This window comes from Lithobates pipiens, unplaced genomic scaffold (genome assembly GCF_037356315.1).
Source record: "Lithobates pipiens isolate NorthernLeopardFrog02 unplaced genomic scaffold, aLitPip1_a1.2 Scaffold_10, whole genome shotgun sequence".
Lineage (NCBI taxonomy): Eukaryota > Metazoa > Chordata > Amphibia > Anura > Ranidae > Lithobates > Lithobates pipiens.
Genome location: NW_027507686.1, coordinates 27,029,720 through 27,050,957, shown reverse-complemented (window position 1 = coordinate 27,050,957; position 21,238 = coordinate 27,029,720).

The following is a 21,238-nucleotide window of genomic DNA, read 5'->3' as shown; positions in this document are numbered from 1 at the left end:
CTTTAAAGGACGCACCAGACTTGGTTGAGTGGCTCACTCAGCCTTATTCTTCTGCACCCTCCTCATCCTCTCGATCTGCACCCTCTTCTTCACTCTCTGCTATGTGCACCCCCAAAGACACTACCACCAACAACACCACCACCACCACATACCTTCCGCTTGAGTGCAAATGGGGGCCTTCATGCTCCAGTGTTTTAATAGGGACCCCCGTATAAAAAGCATGAGGGTCAAGGACCAGTACTGGGTGGCAACGTACTTAGATCCCCGGTACAAACACAAAATGGCGGAAATGTTACCGCCGTCGCAGAGGGCTGTCAGAATGCAGCACTTCCAGGCCTTGCTTCGAGAAATGCTGCATTCTGCTTTTGCGTGCGCTGGCAGAGGAGCAATTCCCACTCCCAGAGAAGGATTTGCGGGTACCAATCCAACAGCGCCTGCAAGAAGAGGCCGGTTTGAAGATGTGTTGGTGACTTCGGATATGAGGTCATTCTTTCAGCCGACCCATCGACAGGTGTCATCCGGATCCAGCATCAGGGAACGCCTAGACCGTCAGGTGTCCGACTACATTGGGTTAACGGCCGATGTGGACGCTCTGAGGAGTGATGAACCCCTAGACTACTGGGTGGGCAGGCTTGACCTCTGCCCAGAGCTTGCCCAATTTGCAATCGAACTGTTGGCTTGCCCCTCATCCAGTGTCCTGTCCGAAAGGACGTTCAGCGCAGCAGGGGGGATTGTGACCGATAAGCGTACTCGCCTAGCTCACGACAGTGTTAACTACCTCACATTTCTAAAAATGAATGAGGCATGGATCTCGGAGGAATTCAACACATGTGATCAGTAGACCATGTATATGTCTATAAACAATTTTTGGAATCAAGCACACAGACCTTCTTAATTCATTTGGCTCACTTCCCTGACCCAAAAAAGCACACCGTACTATATGCCCCTACCCTCCTCTTTGAAGAGGTTGAGCGGTGTCATATTTCTACTGGGGCTGCTTATTATGAGGGGTTCCCACCATCCCTGTGCTGTGCTGACTTCCTCCTGGGTGTTCTTATTATGAGGGGCTCCCACCATCCCTGTGCTGTGCTGACTTCCTCCTGGGGGTTCTTATTATGAGGGGATCACACCATCCCTGTGCTGTGCTGACTTCCTCCTGGGGCTGCTTACGGTGCTGCTGTCAGCGCTGTATGTCACGGAGCTGCTGTCAGCGCTGTATGTCACGGAGCTGCTGTCAGCGCTGTATGTCACGGAGCTGCTGTCAGCGCTGTATGTCACGGAGCTGCTGTCAGCGCTGTATGTCACGGAGCTGCTGTCAGCGCTGTATGTCACGGAGCTGCTGTCAGCGCTGTATGTCACGGAGCTGCTGTCAGCGCTGTATGTCACGGAGCTGCTGTCAGCGCTGTATGTCACGGTGCTGCTGTCAGCGCTGTATGTCACGGAGCTGCTGTCAGCGCTGTATGTCACGGAGCTGCTGTCAGCGCTGTATGTCACGGAGCTGCTGTCAGCGCTGTATGTCACGGAGCTGCTGTCAGCGCTGTATGTCACGGAGCTGCTGTCAGCGCTGTATGTCACGGTGCTGATGTCAGTGCTCTGTATTACGGTGCTGCTGTCAGTGCTCTGTATCTCCTGCACCCTCTTGTTTGCCTACCCTGGTCCCTGACCTTCCCTCTCCTCCATTGTCTTCATTAGCTCCATAGTCCTGAATTGTCAGAACAATTTCCCAAATAAAAAAAAAATGCTTGTAGTTATCGATCCCAAATTCACCTCATACATGTATTATGCTATTGTCCAGGTGGTGGGACTACGTGCTACCCCCTAATAATTACCCCGTGGCCGCAAATTCGACCTAAAGGTTTGCGAAATTCGCCTCCCATTGAAGTCAATGGAGCCCGCGGCGAACGGTCGTTTTCGCGAACGTTTGTGTCCGTTCGCGTTTCGCGTTCGCGAAACGTCCCGTCGGAAGTTCGTCCATCACTACTGACTGCAAGCTCTATTATTAACCACTTGTTAGCCCAATGTTTGCATAAAGAGAAAGATGAAGTTATGCTGAGTAAATAGATATCAAACATGTCACTCTTCAAAATTGCACATGCCCGTGGAATGGCGCCAAACGTCGCTACTTAAAAAATCCCCATAGGCGACGCTTTAATTTTTTTTTTACTGGTTACATGTTTTGAGTTGCAGAGGAGGTCTAGGACTAGAATTATTGCTCTCGCTCTAACATTCTCGGGGGGATACCTCACATGTGTGGCATTAAATTTTTATTTTATTTTTTTATTGTTCATTTTACTTTATTTATTTTAGTTTGACATTTTTTTTCCCAAAAATATATTTTTGATCACTTTTATTCCTATTACAAGAAATGTAAACATCCCTTGTAATAGGAATATGGGGTGACAGGTCCTCTTTACAGTGAAATCTGGGGGGTCAATATGACCCCACATCTCACCTCTAGGCTGGGAAGCCTGAAATAAAAAATAAAAAAAAGATTCTGGCTTTGATTGTACTGGCGAGTTGGTAGAAGCACCGGAGGGCGGTGAGGGGTGGGGGGCGTCTATGGCTGGGTATTTCAGGGTATCACCGAGTATGGCTGGGTATCTCTGAGTATGGCTGGGTATGGCAATTTATGGCAGGGTATTACAGAGTATTGGCCGGGTATTGGCGGGGTACTACAGAGTAATAGCAGGGTACTGCAGAGTATTGGGGGTACTGCAGAGTAATGGCGGGTACTGCAGAGTATTGGGGGGTACTGCAGAGTAATGGGGGTTACTGCAGAGTAATGGGGGGTACTGCAGAGTAATGGCGGGGTACTGCAGAGTAATGGCAGGGTACTGCAGAGTAATGGCAGGGTACTGCACTGCAGAGTAATGGCAGGGTACTGCACTGCAGAGTAATGGCGGGGTACTGCAGAGTAATGGCAGGGTACTGCACTGCAGAGTAATGGCGGGGTACTGCACTGCAGAGTAATGGCGGGGTACTGCACTGCAGAGTAATGGCGGGGTACTGCAGAGTAATGGCGGGGTACTGCAGAGTAATGGCAGGGTACTGCACTGCAGAGTAATGGCGGGGTACTGCACTGCAGAGTAATGGCGGGGTACTGCAGAGTAATGGCGGGGTACTGCAGAGTAATGGCGGGGTACTGCAGAGTAATGGCAGGGTACTGCAGAGTATGCACTGGTATTGCAGAGTATTGGCAGGGAATTGAGGGGTTAAATTCGGTGAGCAGCGATGTGGGCACTGCAGATGCAGCCCACATCGCTGCTGACACCGATCTCTTTCCCCTCCGCTGTACCGATCGGTACAGAAAGGGGAGGGAGGAACAGGCGTCATAACATAACGCCGGTTTGTTTCCAAGTGATCACTCCGTCATTTGACGGAGCAATCACGTGGTAAACGGCCGCTATGGACCCGGCGGTCACGGATGCTCTCGAGTGCGCACACCTCGGGGCACGCGAGAGCAGAATTCTGGGAGGCCGTTAATTAACGGCCTCTCTGAGTTAAACAACCGCCCTGAAGCCGTTAATCTGCAATGGGCATTTGTTAAGTGGTTAAAGCTAGATCACTAGCTATATAGGTGAGGTGAATATAGTGGTGTATACTGCAGTCAGGGCACAGACAACAACCACTACACAGCAGCAAGATAGGAAATCAGCCAAAAACGATTGGTGTGTACTGTGTTGAAGGTACACAGAACACCCACTGCTTCAGATGCAAAGTAACACACTACAGGAGGCCGCCTTAAAGGCGGCCTTATATAGTGTGGGGCGTGCACTACACAGCCTAAGCTATGATTGGCCACAGGCAGGATGCCTGTGGCCAATCATGGCTCTCCTCGCTGCCGGCGCTGCGATTGGCCAAGCATGCGGGGTCACAGTGCATGCTTGGCCAATCATCGGGCAGCAATGCACTGCGCCAACGCAGTGCATTGTGGTCCGCGCGCGCGTCACTCGAATTTTGACGCGAACGGCCAAAACTTTCGGAATTCGCCGAACGCACGAACAGCCAATGTTCGAGTCGAACGTACGTTCGACTCGAACACGAAGCTCATCCCTACTGGTGAGCAGAGTGGACGTCCTCTAACTGTGCTGCTGGTCTGTGCCACCTATGCATGGTGACTTCCATGGCGACTTCCATGCATAGGGGGCGACTTCCCATCCACACACTTCAGGATGGCTACTTTTATAGGTAAAGCTGATCCAGGAAAAATCTGATTGCCTCTCTGGGATCAGGAAGGAATTTCTTCTCCTGCTGTAGCAAATTGGATACTGCTTTTCTGGGGTTTTTTTTGCCTTCCTCTGAATCAACTGTGGTTAAAGGATTGGGTATATGGGATTATATGATATTTATTTATTTATTTTTTATGGTTGAACTAGATGGACTTTTTTCAACCTGACTAACTATGTAACTATGTACACTGGGCTTTTATTGGCTCAATGATTTTTGTAGCCATCTGACTTTTGACATGGCTACAGTGACTTGCAGTGGCTCACCGCAAGCCACTGTAGCCACGCCAAAAATCAGAAGTCTAAGTGCTCATGTGCTCACAGACTAGATTGACTACCAGCAGCAGAAAAAAGCAAAACGCATTTGCAGCCAGCGGTCAAAACGCTCCTATCCCGAACATAAATCTTCTGAGTTCAGGAGAGGGAGGTTGAGGCCTCCCTCAACCTCGTGGTGCGATTTTACTGGGATTTTTCAGCACGTTGCAGCCATTGGTCAAAACGTTTCTATCCTGGACACGATTCTTCCATGTTTAGGAAAGGGAGGTTGAGGGAGGTTGAATATCCCCTAACCACAGTTGCTTCTAAACTCTGCTAAAAACCTATTGGCGAGCTTCAACCTCCCTCAACCTCCTTCTCCTAAATGCAGAAGGATCACGTTCAGGATAGGAACGTTTTGACCGCCGGCCACAAGAAAACGCAAAAATGTGGCAAAACCGCAGCACGATTTTGCCACGTTTTGCATTTTCATGTGGCTGCAGTCAATGTAGGCAGAGTATACATAAAGACTAAAAAGAGTTTGAAAAAGGACCGTAACCTCCCAAAGGGCCTTCTGTATCAGTCGCATACTCCCTGTCTACACAGAAGCCACCCAGAACCTCCAGAAGTAGTATTTTGAAAAGAGGGTAACTGGACTCTGATCAAATAATTAAGTGCTCCAAACAATAGAGGCTTATTAAAAAAAGAAAGCCTAATTATGTTTATCTGTTGTTCATAACAGAATTCCATTGAGGTGCAATGTGGCCTGAATGAAAGAGACTCTCAGAAAAAAAAGCTGTTGAAAGTTTATGAAACCAATGGTTGACTTGTGTAAACTCCCTTGTTACGCAGAAGCTGCCTAGAACATCCACTGGTTAAGCATCATGAATAGCGGCTGATTGATCTCCAGTGACTGAACCAAATGAAATCGCATCATTATGGTTAGCTGCTTTTTATAGCAGAATCCTGTTGAAGTGCAATGTGGTCTGCTCAAAGGGAGAATCTCGAAGTCCTTAGGAAATAAGTTGAAGTTTATAAGGCTGAAAGGATTTATAAGAGGACTGTACCCACCAAAGGGTCTCCTGCACTAATTGCATACTACCTGTCTACTTAAGCCCCGTACACACGAGAGGACTTATGTCCGACAGACTTCCGAAGGAGTTCCGTCGGAGTTCTGCCGGAGTTCCGACAGAGTTCTGACGGACTTTTCGGCGGAGCGGACTTGGCCACACACAATCACACTAAACTCCGACGGATTCGAACGTGATGACGTACGACTGGATTCGAATACGGAAGTTCATAGCCAGTAGCCAATAGCTGCCCTAGTGTCGGTTTTAGTCCGTCGGAATAGCATACACACGAGCGGAGTTTTCGAAGGGACCGGGTCCGGCGGAGTTCCGTCGGGAAAATTTGAAGCATGTTCCATATTCTAAAGTCCTTCGGACTTTGGCGAGTCAAAAGTCCGTTGCAGCCCACACACGATCGAATAGTCTGACGGACTCAGTCCGTCGGACTTTGGATATTGAAAAGTCCGCTCGTGTGTACGCGGCATTAGAAGCGCCCCAGAACACCCGAAAATCTGGTATCTTGAAAAGAGGGTAACTGGACAATGATCAATCAATATATACAGTATCGCACAAAAGTGAGTACACCCCTCACATATTTGTAAATATTTTATTCTATCTTTCCATGTGACAACACTGAAGAAATTACACTTTGCTACAATGTAACATAGTGAGTGTACAGCTTGTATTATGCCGCGTACACACGAGCGGACTTTTCAACATCCAAAGTCCGACGGACTGAGTCCGTCAGACTATTCGATCGTGTGTGGGCTGCACGGACTTTTGACTCGCCAAAGTCCGAAGGACTTTAGAATATGGAACATGCTTCAAATTTTCCCGACGGAACTCCGCCGGACCCGGTCCCTTCGAAAACTCCGCTCGTGTGTATGCTATTCCGACAGACTAAAACCGACGCTAGGGCAGCTATTGGCTACTGGCTATGAACTTCCGTATTCGAATCCAGTCGTACGTCATCACGTTCGAATCCGTCGGAGTTTAGTGTGATTGTGTGTGGCCAAGTCCGCTCCGCCGAAAAGTCCGTCAGAACTCCGTCGGAACTCCGGCAGAACTCCGACGGAACTCCTTCGGAAGTCTGTCGGACATAAGTCCTCTCGTGTGTACGGGGCTTAACAGTGTACATTTGCTGTCCCCTCAAAATAACTCAACACACAGCCATTAATGTCTAACCTGCTGCCAAGAAAAATGAGAACACCTCTAAGGCCGCGTACACACGGGCGGACTGTTCGCCCAACCTTGTCCGCTGAACAGTGTTTGGGCGGACAGTCCGCTCGTGTGTGGGCTTTCAGCGGACAGTTTGAGCGGACAGTTGGACGGACAAAGTCTTTCGGAAATTCCGAAAAACTGTCCGCTGAAACTGTGTTTGAGCGAACAGTCCGCCCGTGTGTGGGCTTGTCCGCTGTACTTTCGAAATGAGCGGACTGTTCCCGCTCGGAAAGTCCGCCCATTTCGAGCGCGTGTACAGGTAGGCGGGGCCCGCGAAGGAGACGTCGCGGGCTCCGCCGCCTGGAATGGGCTTAAAGGGGAACCCCAACGCCGAAAAAAATCGGCGTGGGGGTTCCCCCCAAGTCCACACCAGACCCTTGTCCGAGCACGCTACCCGGCCGGCCAGGAAAGGGGGGCGAGCGAGCGCGCCCCCCCTCCTGAGCCGTACCAGGCCGCGTGCCCTCAACATGGGGGGGTGCCTTGGGGAAGGGGGGGCCGCGCGGCCCCCCCACCCCAAAGCACCTTGTCCCCATGTTGATGAGGACAAGGGCCTCTTCCCGACAACCCTGGCCGTTGGTTGTCGGGGTCTGCGGGCGGGGGGCTTATCGGAATCCGGGAGCCCCCTTTAAGAAGGGGGTCCCCGGATACCGGCCCCCCACCCTATGTGAATGAGTATGGGGTACAATGTACCCCTACCCATTCACCTGTGAAATAAAGTACAAATAAAAACACAACACAGGGGGAAAAAATATTTTATTGCACAGCCGGGGGTCTTCCGTCTTCGGGGGTCTTCTCGCCGGACTCCTCCGCTATGTGTGTGTAGCTCTTTTGCCAGCGGAGGAGTCCGGCTTTCTTCCTCCCCGCCGCCGGCCTCTTCTCCCGACTTCGGGGGTCTTGTCCCCCTCTTCGGTTCTTCTGCCGGGCCACCGCGCCTGGTCCGGTGGCCCGATCTTCTGTCGCCGTCTTCCGTTCTTCTGTCGCCGCCTTCGGTTCTTCTGCCGGGCCACCGCGCCTTCTTGTAGCTCTTTTACAGGCGGTGGCCCGGTCTTCTGTCGCCGGCGCCGCCTTCCGTTCGTGTTCTTCTTCTTGTTCTTCTCCAGGCGATGTTGACACGTCGCTCCCTCCGGCCGGAATGCCAGAGCCGCCCTGCGCTGTGACTTATATAGTGACAATGGGGCGGGGTCACATGGTATATGTCACATGGGTTGATGTCACATGGTGACCCCGCCCCCTTACGATGTCATAGTCCCCATGTGACATCAACCCATGTGACCAACCCATGTGACATATACCATGTGACCCCGCCCCATTGTCACTATATAAGTGACCGCACAGCGCGTCCCCGGCATTCCGGCCGGAGAGCTCGTCGAGTCAACATCTCCAGGAGAAGAACAAGAAGAAGAAGAACACGAACGGAAGGCGGCGACGGCGACAGAAGACCGGGCCACCGCCTGTAAAAGAGCTACAAGAAGGCGCGGTGGCCCGGCAGAAGAACCGAAGGCGGCGACAGAAGAACGGAAGACGGCGACAGAAGACCGGGCCACCGGACCAGGCGCGGTGGCCCGGCAGAAGAACCGAAGAGGGGGACAAGACCCCCGAAGTCGGGAGAAGAGGCCGGCGGCGGGGAGGAAGAAAGCCGGACTCCTCCGCTGGCAAAAGAGCTACACACACATAGCGGAGGAGTCCGGCGAGAAGACCCCCGAAGACGGAAGACCCCCGGCTGTGCAATAAAATATTTTTTCCCCCTGTGTTGTGTTTTTATTTGTACTTTATTTCACAGGTGAATGGGTAGGGGTACATTGTACCCCATACTCATTCACATAGGGTGGGGGGCCGGTATCCGGGGACCCCCTTCTTAAAGGGGGCTCCCGGATTCCGATAAGCCCCCCGCCCGCAGACCCCGACAACCAACGGCCAGGGTTGTCGGGAAGAGGCCCTTGTCCTCATCAACATGGGGACAAGGTGCTTTGGGGTGGGGGGGCCGCGCGGCCCCCCCCCTTCCCCAAGGCACCCCCCCATGTTGAGGGCACGCGGCCTGGTACGGCTCAGGAGGGGGGGCGCGCTCGCTCGCCCCCCTTTCCTGGCCGGCCGGGTAGCGTGCTCGGACAAGGGTCTGGTGTGGACTTGGAGGGAACCCCCACGCCGATTTTTTTCGGCGTTGGGGTTCCCCTTTAAGCCCATTCCAGGCGGCGGAGCCCGCGACGTCTCCTTCGCGGGCCCCGCCTACCTGTACACGCGCTCGAAATGGGCGGACTTGCCTCCGCCTTACGTGGGCGAGTCCGTTCATTTCAAAAGTTGAGCGAACTGTTTGCCCAACCTTGTTCGTCAAACAGTCCGCTCGTGTGTGGGCAAGTCCGCTCATGCAAATTTTGAGCGGACTGTTTGACAAACAGTTTGCCGAACAAGGTTGGGCAAACAGTCCGCGCGTGTGTACGCGGCCTAAGTGCAAATGTCCAAATTGGGCTCAAAGTGTCAATATTTTGTGTGGCCACCATTATTTTCCAGCACTGCCTTAACTCTCTTGGGCAAGGAGGTCACCAGAGCTTCACAGGTTGCCACTGGAGTCCTCTTCCCCTCCTCCATGAGGACATCACGGAGTTGGTGGATGTTCTGCCGCGTACACACGAGCGGACTTTTCAACATCCAAAGTCCGAAGGATTGAGTCCGTCAGACTATCCGATCGTGTGTGGGCTGCAACGGACTTTTGACTCGCCAAAGTCCGAAGGACTTTAGAATATGGAACATGCTTCAAATTTTTCCGAAGGAACTCCGCCGGACCCGGTCCCCTTCGAAAAATCTGCTCGTGTGTATGCTACTCCGACGGACTAAAACCGACGCTAGGGCAGCTATTGGCTACTGGCTATGAACTTCCTTATCCGAGCCGAGTCGTACGTCATCACGTTCGAATCCGTCGGAGTTTAGTGTGATCGTGTGTGGCCAAGTCCGCACAGCCGAAAAGTCTGTCAGAACTCCGTCGGAATTCCAGCAGAACTCCGACGGAACTCCTTCGGAAGTCTGTCGGACATAAGTCCTCTCGTGTGTACGGGGCTTTCGAGACCTTGCACTCCTCCACCTTCCATTTGAGGATGTCCCATAGATGCTCAATAGGGTTTAGGTCTGGAGACATGCTTGGCCAGTCCATCACCTTCACCCTCAGCTTCTTTACCAAAGCAGTGGTCGTCTTGGAGGTGTGTTTGGGGTCGTTATCATGTAGGAAAACTGCCCTGCGGCCCAGTCTCCGAAGGGAGGGGATCATGCTCTGCTTCAGTATGTCACAGTACATGTTGGCATTCATGGTTCCCTCAATGAACTGTAGCTCCCAAGTGCCGGCAGCACTCATGCAGCTCCAGACCATGACACTCCCACCACCATGCTTGACTGTAGGCAAGACACACTTGTCTTTGTACTCCTCACCGGGTTGTCACCACACACGCTTGTCACCATCTGAACCAAATAAGTTTATGTTGGTCTCATCAGACCACAGGACATGGTTCCAGTAATCCATGTCCTTAGTCTGCTTGTCTTCAGCAAACTGTTTGCAGGCCTTCTTGTGCATCATCTTTAGAAGAGGCTTCCTTCTGGGATGACAGCCATGCAGACCAATTTGATGCAGTGTGCGGCGTATGGAGCAATGCTGGCAGCACTCATACATCTATTTCCCAAAGACAACCTCTGGATATGACGCTGAGCACATGTACTGTACTCGACTTCTTTGGTCGACCATGGAGAGGCCTGTTCTGAGTGGAACCTGTCCTGTTAAACTGCTGTATGATCTTGGCCACCATGCTGCAGCTCAGTTTCAGGGTCTTGGCAATCTTCTTATAGCCTAGGCAATCTTTATGTAGAGCAACAATTCTTTTTTTCAGATCCTCAGAGAGTTCTTTGCCATGAGGTGCCATGTTGAACTTCCACTGACCAGTATGAGCGAGTGAGAGTGATAACATCAAATTTAACACACCTGCTCCTCATTCACACCTGAGACCTTGTAATACTAACGGGTCACATGACACCGGGGAGGAAAAATGGATAATTGGGCCCAAATTGATTAGTTTGAGGGGGCAACAAATTTACACTGTTATACAAGCTGCACACTCACTACATTACATTGTGGCAAAGTGTAATTTCTTCAGTGTTGTCACATGAAAAGATAGAATAAAATATTTACAAAAAATTTGAGGGGTGTACTCACTTTTGTGAGATACTGTATATACATATAAAAAAAAACTGAATTGGGTTTACCTGATGTTCTTATCAGTATTCTGTTGAAGTACAAGAGACTACGCAAGTGCTCAGAAAAAAAAAGCTGTTAAAGTTTATGAGACTGAAAAGAGCTATGATAGGACAGTAGTCGATCGTTGACCTTTGCGGACTCCCTTGTTACGCAGAAGTATCTTGAAAAGAGGGTCGTTGAGCCCCAATCAATAAGTGTTCCACTTAATACAGGTCAATAAAAAAAATCACATCAATATGTATAGATGAGGAGAACTCTGTTGAAGTGCAATGTCGCCCGAGCAAAATAGACTTTGGAAGCTTATAGATAAAGAACAGTTGGAAGTTCATAAGCAGGAAAAAGGTTACAAAAGACTGCTAGATTTAGGCCTAGCTCACACCTATGCATTTTTTAGTGCATTTTCAGTTTTGCAGAAACACACTACATGGTTTCCTAAGGGTCGCGTTCACATCTGTGCATTTTATGGAAAGGACCAGGGACTTTTGCTCTGGTTTTTGGTTCCATAGACTTCGATGGATCAAAAATGTGTATTTGAAAACGCTAAATGCACTCAGAATATGCAAACTGCAACCTGCATAGGTGTGAAACAGGCCTTAAAGAGGAAGTAAACCCTGATGAGTTTACTTCCTCTTTTTTTCCCTGCAAAGGTAAAGCATAATGGACTACTATGCATCGCATAGTAGCCCATTATGTGTCACTTACCTGACACAGGAGCCAGCGAAGTCATCGCTGTCCCCTGTAGTCCACCGCATCCATCTTGCTGGTGGCGTCTCGCAGCTCCGCCGCTGTCATTCGGTGAAGCCGCGATGACGTCACTCCCGCGCATGCGCACGGGAGTTGACAAATGCGGCAGCTCCATTCTTGGAACTGCCGCGCTCAGTGCGCCTGTGCGCCGCTGTCTACGGCGCATGCGCCGTAGACAGCGGTGCCCGTTTTCGGGCAAATATCTCCTAAACCATATAGGTTTAGGAGATATTGCTTGGACCTACAGGTAAGCCTTAATCTAGGCTTACCTGTAGGTCAAAGTGGTTTGTAAGGGTTTACAACCACTTTAATAGATAAAGGTAATTATAAAAAATGCAACTCTTTATTTTTTTTTTAATATATCGTTATTTTATTTCATCTTTATTTTATATTGTATATTATTCTATTATTTATATATTTATATTTACTATTTGTTTATATATATATATATATATATATATATATATATATATATTTATATATTTATTTATTTATTTTTTATATTTTCCTATTTATTTATATTTTATATCTTTATTTTATATATAAATATATAGTCTATATATTACTATATTACTATATATTATTATTATATTATATTATTATATTATTATATATTTACTCTATTATTTATACTGTATATGTATATTTATTATTTCTTTTAATATTTATATTATATTTTTATATTTTTCATGAATTTATACGCCACCACATTTATGTACTCTTTATGCAACTAGTTTTTATTTATGTTTATATATATATATATATATATATATATATATATATATATATATACATATATATACATATATATATATTTTATATTTTCCTATTTATTTATATTTTATATCTTTATTTTATATATAAATATATAGTCTATATATATTACTATATATTATTATTATATTATATTATTATATTATTATATATTTACTCTATTATTTATACTGTATATGTATATTTATTATTTCTTTTAATATTTATATTATATTTTTATATTTTTCATGAATTTATACGCCACCACATTTATGTACTCTTTATGCAACTAGTTTTCATTTATGTTTATATATATATATATATATATATATATATATAATTTTTTTTTTTTCATGCAGCTAATGTAAGTATCTAAAAAAAAAAAAAACTGGCCTCTATAGCAGCTTTCAAACTGGGAGGTGGTGGGGCAGAACTGGGAACCAATAAGGTGTGCTGCATAAAAATGTGCTAACAAGGAACATGCTGATAGGAGGTGAGAGAAAACCAGAAGCTCATCAACCTAATTCTGATTTTACTCCAGTAAGCAGGCCCAAAGGCACAGAGAGGACACTTGTGTATTCCTTAGCTGTAACTGAGAAAGTAGTATCATTCGCCTTGCTGTGCTGTGTGGCAGAGCTGTACAAATTTAAGACTGGATGGACAGAAATACAAAACCTTTCACAGATCTCCTATATGAATTTATTCTGTGTATTTAGCTGTTTGCCTGGAGTACAGCTTCAGTTTCCTTCTACTCCAGAAATTCCTATAAAACTGGCAGACCCCACAAAGTGCTTCATGTGCAGCTTAGCGCGCATATAGATCCCCCCCAAATACTTCCCAGGCCAGAGAGATTTCTAACAGATGTCATGTAAAGACGAGAGCTCCGTAAATCTAGCTGTACCAACCGTACTGTACACCTCGCAGCGCCTCCCGGCAGTCTCCATCCTGGAGCTATGCCTGGAATGCCGCATTTGGTGCAGCGCTTGGCACGGGGCCAGGGGGGCGCACTACTGACGTGAAACAAACGTATCTGTGCAATGAATGGCCTGCAAAGGAGACACATTTTCAATTCATAATGGAGACAAATGGTTGTATTACAGATCTAACAAGCTTTAATAGCATTGTAAAAGTAGAGTGAAGACTCTAGCTGCCTGTTAAACGTCTATTTTGGACGATTAAAGTGGACGGTGCATGAAAATACAAGGTCTGCCTTGCTAAAAGCTCCCCTCCCCCTATCCTAATAAAAAAGAAAAAAAAAAAGAAAAAGAAAGTTTAGTCTGCTTATATTTTGCCTAAAATCTTTCAATTTTCATTGAATACTTTATTTTGTACCTAGTGATGTCATCACTGAGTCTCTGTTACTTTCTATGCAATGCAGGCAGATCATGGCTGGTGGAAGTGCTGTAGAGTGGTAGAACTGTAGCTCCCCAGCAGCTGCAGGGCTCTGAGCTGCAAGTGTCTCTCTCACAGCCCAGAGCCAGCGCTGACAGTTGCAACCACACCCCCCACCGGCATGGGCAGGAGAAGAGAGAGAGCTGATCAGCTTCTCCTCCTCCCGTCTTCTCCTGTGTCTTTCCCACCCACACCCCGCAGTTTTGTGCCTCAGAGAAGGGGAAGTGTGAGTGAGAAGTTTGGAGCCCAGCAGCCAGAAGAGAAAACATGCAGCCTGCTGATCCATCCACTGTGAGTGAAGGGTCCCCCCTCCCTCCCTCCCTCCCTCCCTTCTCTCTTCTGCCTCCTAGTGAGTACTAATATAATAGGGACTCAGATGTGAGGGGTGCTCTGTGGATTCTGATGTAAGGGGGGCTTTGGTGAGAAGTAACCCCCTTACATCAGAGTTTCCCTTACAGTGCAAGTGAAAAATCTGCAGACTCTGATGTAAAGGGGATCTGCGGACTCTGATTTAAGGCTTGCTCTGTGCACTCTCATTTTAAGGGGGGCTCTGCGGATTCTGGTGTAAGGGGGGGCTCTGCAGACTCTGATGAAAGGGGGACTCTGTGGACTCTGAGGTGAGGGGGGCTCTGTGGACTCTGATGTGAGGGGGGCTCGGCAGGCTCTGATGTAAGGGGGGGGCTCTGCAGACTCTGATGTAATAGGAGCTCTGCAGACTCTGATTTAAGGGGTGCTCTGTGGACTCTGATTTAAGGGGAGCTCTGCAGACTTTCACTTTGGATTCAGTAAGGGAAGGTTTTAACCCCAGTAAAGTTTATTTTTGCAATCTTTGTCCCATTGGGGAGCTTTAGCTTCACTTCCTGTTCCATAGCCAAACAGGAAGTGAAAGGAAATCCCTGCAAAAGGGGACTTTTTTGGGGACGCCCTAGTCACCAGAAGTAGTGTCCCCATTGGAGATTTCCCCTCTATTACTTTTCTGGGGACAATCCAAAATGTGGGATTTTCTTTTACTTTCAATGATAACGGTAAACGGGACAAATAGGGCGACGCTCCCTAACGGGGGGCACAGACAGCAATAAAAACCTAAGAGGTGTTCTAATCCTTCTCCACTCTATCCAAAAAAAAAAAAAAGGTTTTACTTTAAGGGGAGCTCTGCAGACTCTGATGTAGGGGGAGCTCTGCAGACTCTGATGTAAGGGGAGCTCTGGGACCCCTGATTAAAGGGGAATGCTGGGAACACTGATGTAAGGGGGGGCTCTGGCAATCCTGTGGATTCAGATGTAAAGGGGGAACTCTGTGGACTCTGATGTAACCCATATGATTAGAAATGCTATTTAATCCCCCCATCCATGCCTCAGGTCCCTGTAAGGCCCCCTGATCTACATACAGGGACACCGGACTGGGGGGGGGGGGGGGGGTTAAGCACACGATTAGAGCCAGAGGCTCTAATAGGCTTCAAAAAAGGGTGGGCTCAGGGGGCAGAACACTGCTTCCTCAGCCCACCCAGTTGCGTGACAATAGCGAATTAATATTCACTATTCTCACACTAATCCTTCTTCCCAGCCAATCAGGAAGTGGGTTATGAGACCCGTTGCCCGAGTGGCCAAAACGCCAGGCGACCCTGTTGGACGCCTAGGACGCCTAGGAGGACGGAGGAGGAAGAGAGCGAAGAGCACGGCCAGAAGAGACGACCCGCTGACTCACCAGCTGCCACTGAATTGGCTCACCCGCAGCGGCACTCCCTGGCTCGGACAGGGGGGGGAGGGGAGATCGGAGTGAGGAGGTAAGGAGGCTGTCCGTCTCACGGGTGGTGGTGAGGGGTGCATTTCCTGCATTAATTTCTCTAGGGAGGGGGGTACACCGGCTTATCTCCCGCCGGGGGGGGGGGTGGGGGGCAGTTTGCGCCCCCTCCTCCCGAATGATCAAGCACCAGCCGCAACTGCCGCGGTGAGAGTAAAGGGCCCCAGGATCAATGGAAAGGACCCTGGGCTTGGACGGAAGGGAGGGGCCCTTCATGGATTTTTGTGCCGGAGCCCTGAAGGTTCTAGTCACGCCTCTGGTGCTGTACATAGCTGACTGCAGCTTCTAATGCACATTGTGAGAAGCTCACAGTGTGCAGGAAAAATCAGAGTAAACCATTTCAGTCCAGGAGAGGAGCCGGTACAACTGTGCAAGACTGAAGGGAAGGCCAAAAGTCAGATTTAGACATTTTAATATAAAAAAAAATCTTGGTATCCCTTTAAGAAAAGACTATAGATTTTCCCTTTAAAGGCGGCGGGCGGTGTCGGGGGTAATAGAGGGTCAGGAGTCTCGGAGTCGGAGCTGTATGGGAGGTAGGAGAGTTTCTTGCTGGCCGAGATAAGCAAATAACTCAGCAGGAGCCGAGATACGGAACAAGGAACCCGAACGCAATATAATAACTAACACTCACCATTTATCTCTGGCCGCCCAATCAGCGCTGACTAATGGGATGTGAAGGGTCCCCGACGGCTTCTCGGCGCGCTCGGGCGCAGATAATGCCTTTGTTCAAGAGGACGGATTATATGGTGGAAGAGCGCTGACCATTACCGCCGGATCACATTTCCTGCATAGATTTTTCTTTATTCTTTTCATGACTTGACATCTCGCAGACCCGCTGCACAGAAATCATGCGTTAGGGGACGCAGATCTGGAAATTGTTTATAGTCTTTCACACTAATGCGTTTTCTGATGCATTTTGCAGAAATGCAGGGAATTTTTTTCACATGGGTTCCTATGCAACAGTTTCACATCAATGCGTTTTTGTACCTCTGCATTTTTGGAAAGTGTTGGGGACTTTTTTTCCCGCAAAATGCGGCGTTTTGCATGTAATAGACTTCAATGGACCCGCATTCAAATAAAGTACTGCGTTTTTACTGCGATTTGAGTTTTTTTTTTTTTTTTTTTTTTTTTTTTTACATTCACTGTATATAGCTGGTCGCTATGAAGTGGGCCTGAAAGCCGGCTACCAAGTCCTTAATAGCCGACGAGTCATCAACTGTCAGTGGGCCTCCTGCTGACAGCTGAATGTAAAAAAAAAATTGCCAGCTAAATAAATTCACAAATAAAACAGCAAGACCATACAGACCCTTTGGTCTGGTATGGATTAGAAGGGGACACCCCATGCCAATTTTTTTTTTTAAATGGCGTGGGGTCCCCCCAAAAATCCATACCAGACCGAAGGGTCTGAGCATGCAGCCTGGTAGGTCAGGAAAGGGAGGGTACTAGCGAGCGCCCCCCAGAACCATACCAGGCTGATGCCCTCAACATGGGGGGTGTGGTTTCTTTGGGGCAGGGGGGTGCTCTGCGCCCTCCACCCCAAAGCACCTGGCTCAATGTTGATGGGGACAAGGATCTCTTCCCGACAACCCTGGCCGGTGGTTGTTGGGGTCTGCGGGTGGAGGGGCTTATGGGAATCTGGGGCCCCCTTTAACAAGGGGACCCCCAGATCCCGCCCCCCCCATGTGAATTGGTATCGGGTACATCTTACCCCTACCCATTTACCAAAAAAGCAGTGTAATGTTAAGTCCTTTATTAAAATAATAGCTCCAAGCTGTCTTTTCCCTGAGCCGTCTTCTCCCGCCACTCTCTTGCCTGAGCCGTCTTCTCCCGCCGCTGTCTTGCCTGAGTCGTCTTCTCCCGGGCTTTCTTCTTCCTTGCCGTCAATTAGCCGCTAAAAAAGAGAAGCTCAGGGAGAAGACAGCGGTGAGAGAGATGGCGGCTGGAGAAGATGGCACCGGCTGGAGAAGACGGCTCAGAGATATTTTTTAAATGAAGGACTTGTCAAAAACCGACTCTTGTTTTCTCCTCTCATCTTCCAGGACAGCCTCTGAGACATAGGGCTCCTCCCTCCGGGACAGGAAACACACATACACCATATCCTTAAAAGGTGGTCCTCCAGGTCTCCCTCTTCAGTTATTGTGTTTCCTGCCGGACGGGAAGGGGGGCGTTAGAGGAACTAAGGGAGCTCCATGTATCAGGGCTGTCCTGGTAAGAGCACCTGGTGTTGGCCTCCTGCTGCCTAGGCATCCCTCTGACCTGCTGGAGAAGAGCAGGATGCCTGTCCCCCCGCTGCCATTAGCTCAGGAGAGCTGGACCCCTGGTGATTCTCCCCTTTTTTGTCCGCCCTCAGTGCGGTACCTGTGGTAGTGCGGCCGGCGGGTGAGAGACACTCGACCGGCCGTTCTGAAGATCGTTCGCAGCAGATGCGTAGGGGCCGGCTTGTGCGTTCCAGCGGGCAGAAGTGATGAGACTTCCTGTGGAACCGCATCATCAGGGGGCGCTGTGAGATGTAGTTCCGGTCTCTAGAGGCGCAGTGGTGGAGAACACAGGCACCCGGAGCCAGGGCCATCTTTAAGGCAGGGCAAAAGGGGCAGCTGCCCTGGGCCCTGTCATTGTTGTGGGGCCCAAAGCAGCTGCCTCATACTTGCCAACTATCCCAGTTTAAATTCCCTTGTCCATTGAAGTTTTATTCCTGTGCTGTGTCCCGATATCTCAGTGTGAAGTGCTGCTACTAATGCTGCCCAGCTCTGCCCTATTGTAGTGTACAGATGACTCACCTGCAGACCCTGTGTTTACATGTAAATAACTGGCATTCATGTGTAAATAGTGGTGGCATTACTAAGTAAATAGCTGCGGCCCGTGGCATTGATATGTAAATAAAGGCGGCAGTCATATGTACATCATGCTCCCCTGCAGTGAGGAGAAGATGTGCTGTAACCTATAGCAACCAATCAGTGAGCAGTATTACTGTACATTAATCGCTATCAACCAATTAACAAGCAGAAATCATTTGCTGTAACCTCTAGCAACTAATTAGTGAACCGTAATATGTGCTGTAACCTCTAGCAACCAGTCAGTAAGCAGTAATAATATGCTGTAACCGCTGGAAAACAATCACAATTGCTGCCTGATCTGAAGCAGTAAACTGATTTTAAGTCTAGCTGCTATTTATTGTATGTCTCAGAGCAGGTGGAGAGTGAAATTGCATGGGGGGGGGGGGCCAAGAAAATTTTTGCCCAGGCTCCAATCAATATTAAAGACGGCCCTGCCCGGAGCAGTGTGAAAAGCCCAGCTAGGCTGTGCAAGGCACCTGGAACATGGAGACGGCGGTTCAGGCTACAGACTCCGGTTCAGTAGGCTCCGGTACCTCCCATGGTGAGGGTGGACCATACTTACACTGGGGGGGTTTAGGGTTCTAGGGACCCAGATTTTCCCTCCCTGGGTAGGAGCCCTTGGTGATGGGATAGGCACTTCCTATATTGACCCAGGCACAGTGGTGGTTGGTGGTCAGGGAGTCTTTTCTAATGGAAATGTGTCCTTTGTCTCTTCTGTTTGGTTTTTTAGATTAAAACCCAGGACAGGACACAGCTCCCTAGGAAGAAATGTGCCGTGTGTGGGACTAAGTTAGGCCCCAATTGGGAGAAGCTTTTTTGCCCCGACTGTGTCAGTAGCCTCGTTAAGGATGATTCTGTGGCAGCGTGTCATAAGATCCTGACATCTGTAAAAGATGAGCTTGCGTCCACCTTTCAGTCATTCAAAGGTATGATGGATAGGATGCAGGGCCCCCCTGTAAGCATGCATAGGGCAGCTAGTCTCCCCTCCCTGTCCGAGCCCAGTCAGGAGAGCGAGGGGGAGAGGGAAAGGGGGTCTAGAGCGCAAGCCTCCTCTCAGGTAGATTCAGCATTGGAGTCAGAGGAAGAGGAGTATTCTTCAAGAGGGTCCAGATATAGGTTATCTCTGGACGATCTGGGGGATCTACTAAAAGCTATCTATGACACGTTAGAAATTAGTGAGGAGCAGGTCCAACTGTCCCCCATGACCTAATGTACCAGGGGTCTAGTGCTCAGAAAGCCAGGGTCTTTCCCGTACATAAATCCCTAATTGATTTGATTCTGCGGGAGTGGGAACAGCCAGAAAAGAGGCCTTTCTTCTCTGGTAGCCTCAAGCGGAGATTCCCGTTAAGCTGCTGGGACGGCAAAGGGCAAACCCTACAGCAACCTATACGGATACCGGCAAAAGTCAAAAGGACTTTATGGTGGTGGCGGGCTCATCGCAACCTGGAGGTTGGTCTGTCTTGGGCCCGTCCTGCGGCCATAGTGATGATGACCGATGCCAGTACCTGGGGGTGGGGCGCTCACCTGGAGCAGTCCTTAGCTCGGGGAGCCTGGCAATCGATGGAAGCTTGTCAATCTTCAAATCAGAGGGAATTGTTGGCTATTCTGAGGGCCATAGAGGTTTTTCAATCCCGGATAAGGGGATTACACCTACAAGTTCGAACAGACAATGCGGCAGCTGTCGCATTTGTAAACAAGCAGGGGGGCACAAGGAGTCCTGCCCTGCAGACTATAGTCAGTAAGATACTGTGCTGGGCAGAGGTGAACCTGGCCTCATTGTCACAAAGCCATTCACTTGAAAGGCTCTCAAAATTCACTGGTGGACTTTCTCAGCCTTCAGCGGGTGTGTCAGGACGAGTGGTCCCTCAACATAGAAGTGTTCAGGCAGATCGTAAGGCATTGGGGACAACCGGAGGTGGATCTTTTTGCCTCGGAGGCCAACAAGAAGGTGGCACAATTCTTTTCTGTCCACCCACAGGATCAGGCCAGGGGAATAGATGCCTTTGCCAACCCTTGGCAGTTCAACCTGTGTTATGCATTTCCTCCAGTTCGGCTGATAGCTGCGGTCCTCCAGAAATTTCTAGCAGAATCGACGGATCTCATCTTAGTGACACCATTCTGACCAAAAAGACCCTGGTTTGCCATCCTAAAAAGACTGTCTGTCTGCCCTCCTCTTCCCCTTCCGGTCAGAGAAGATCTGATCTCCCAGGGGCCGGTTCTACACCCTCGGATAGAGAACCTCAGGCTATCAGCTTGGTATCTGAGGAACAGCTGTTGAGAGCTCAGGGATTTTCAGATAGAGTGATAAAAAGTCTTCTGGAGTGCCATAAGCCAGTAACCAGGGCAATCGATGCCAAGGTATGGAAAAGATTTAATTCCTGGTTGGAAGAGCAAGGCCTGAATCATCCTGGGATCCCGGCGGTCCTGGATTTTCTTCAGGCAGGCGTGGAACTGGGTCTTTCTGTTAGTACCCTAAAGGTGCAGACTGCGGCTTTGAGTATTTTCTTGAAGACCTCTCTTCAGCAGAATCAGTTCATTAGGAATTTTTTCAAGGCCCTGGCAAGATCCAGACCAGTGAAAGTTATTTCCTGCCCCACTTGGGACCTCTCTGTGGTTCTCAAAGGGCTTACCAGTAGCCCCTTTGAGCCTCTGGAAGGAGCCACGTTAAAGTGGGTGGTACTCAAGACTGTGTTTTTGATAGCAATCACTTCAGCC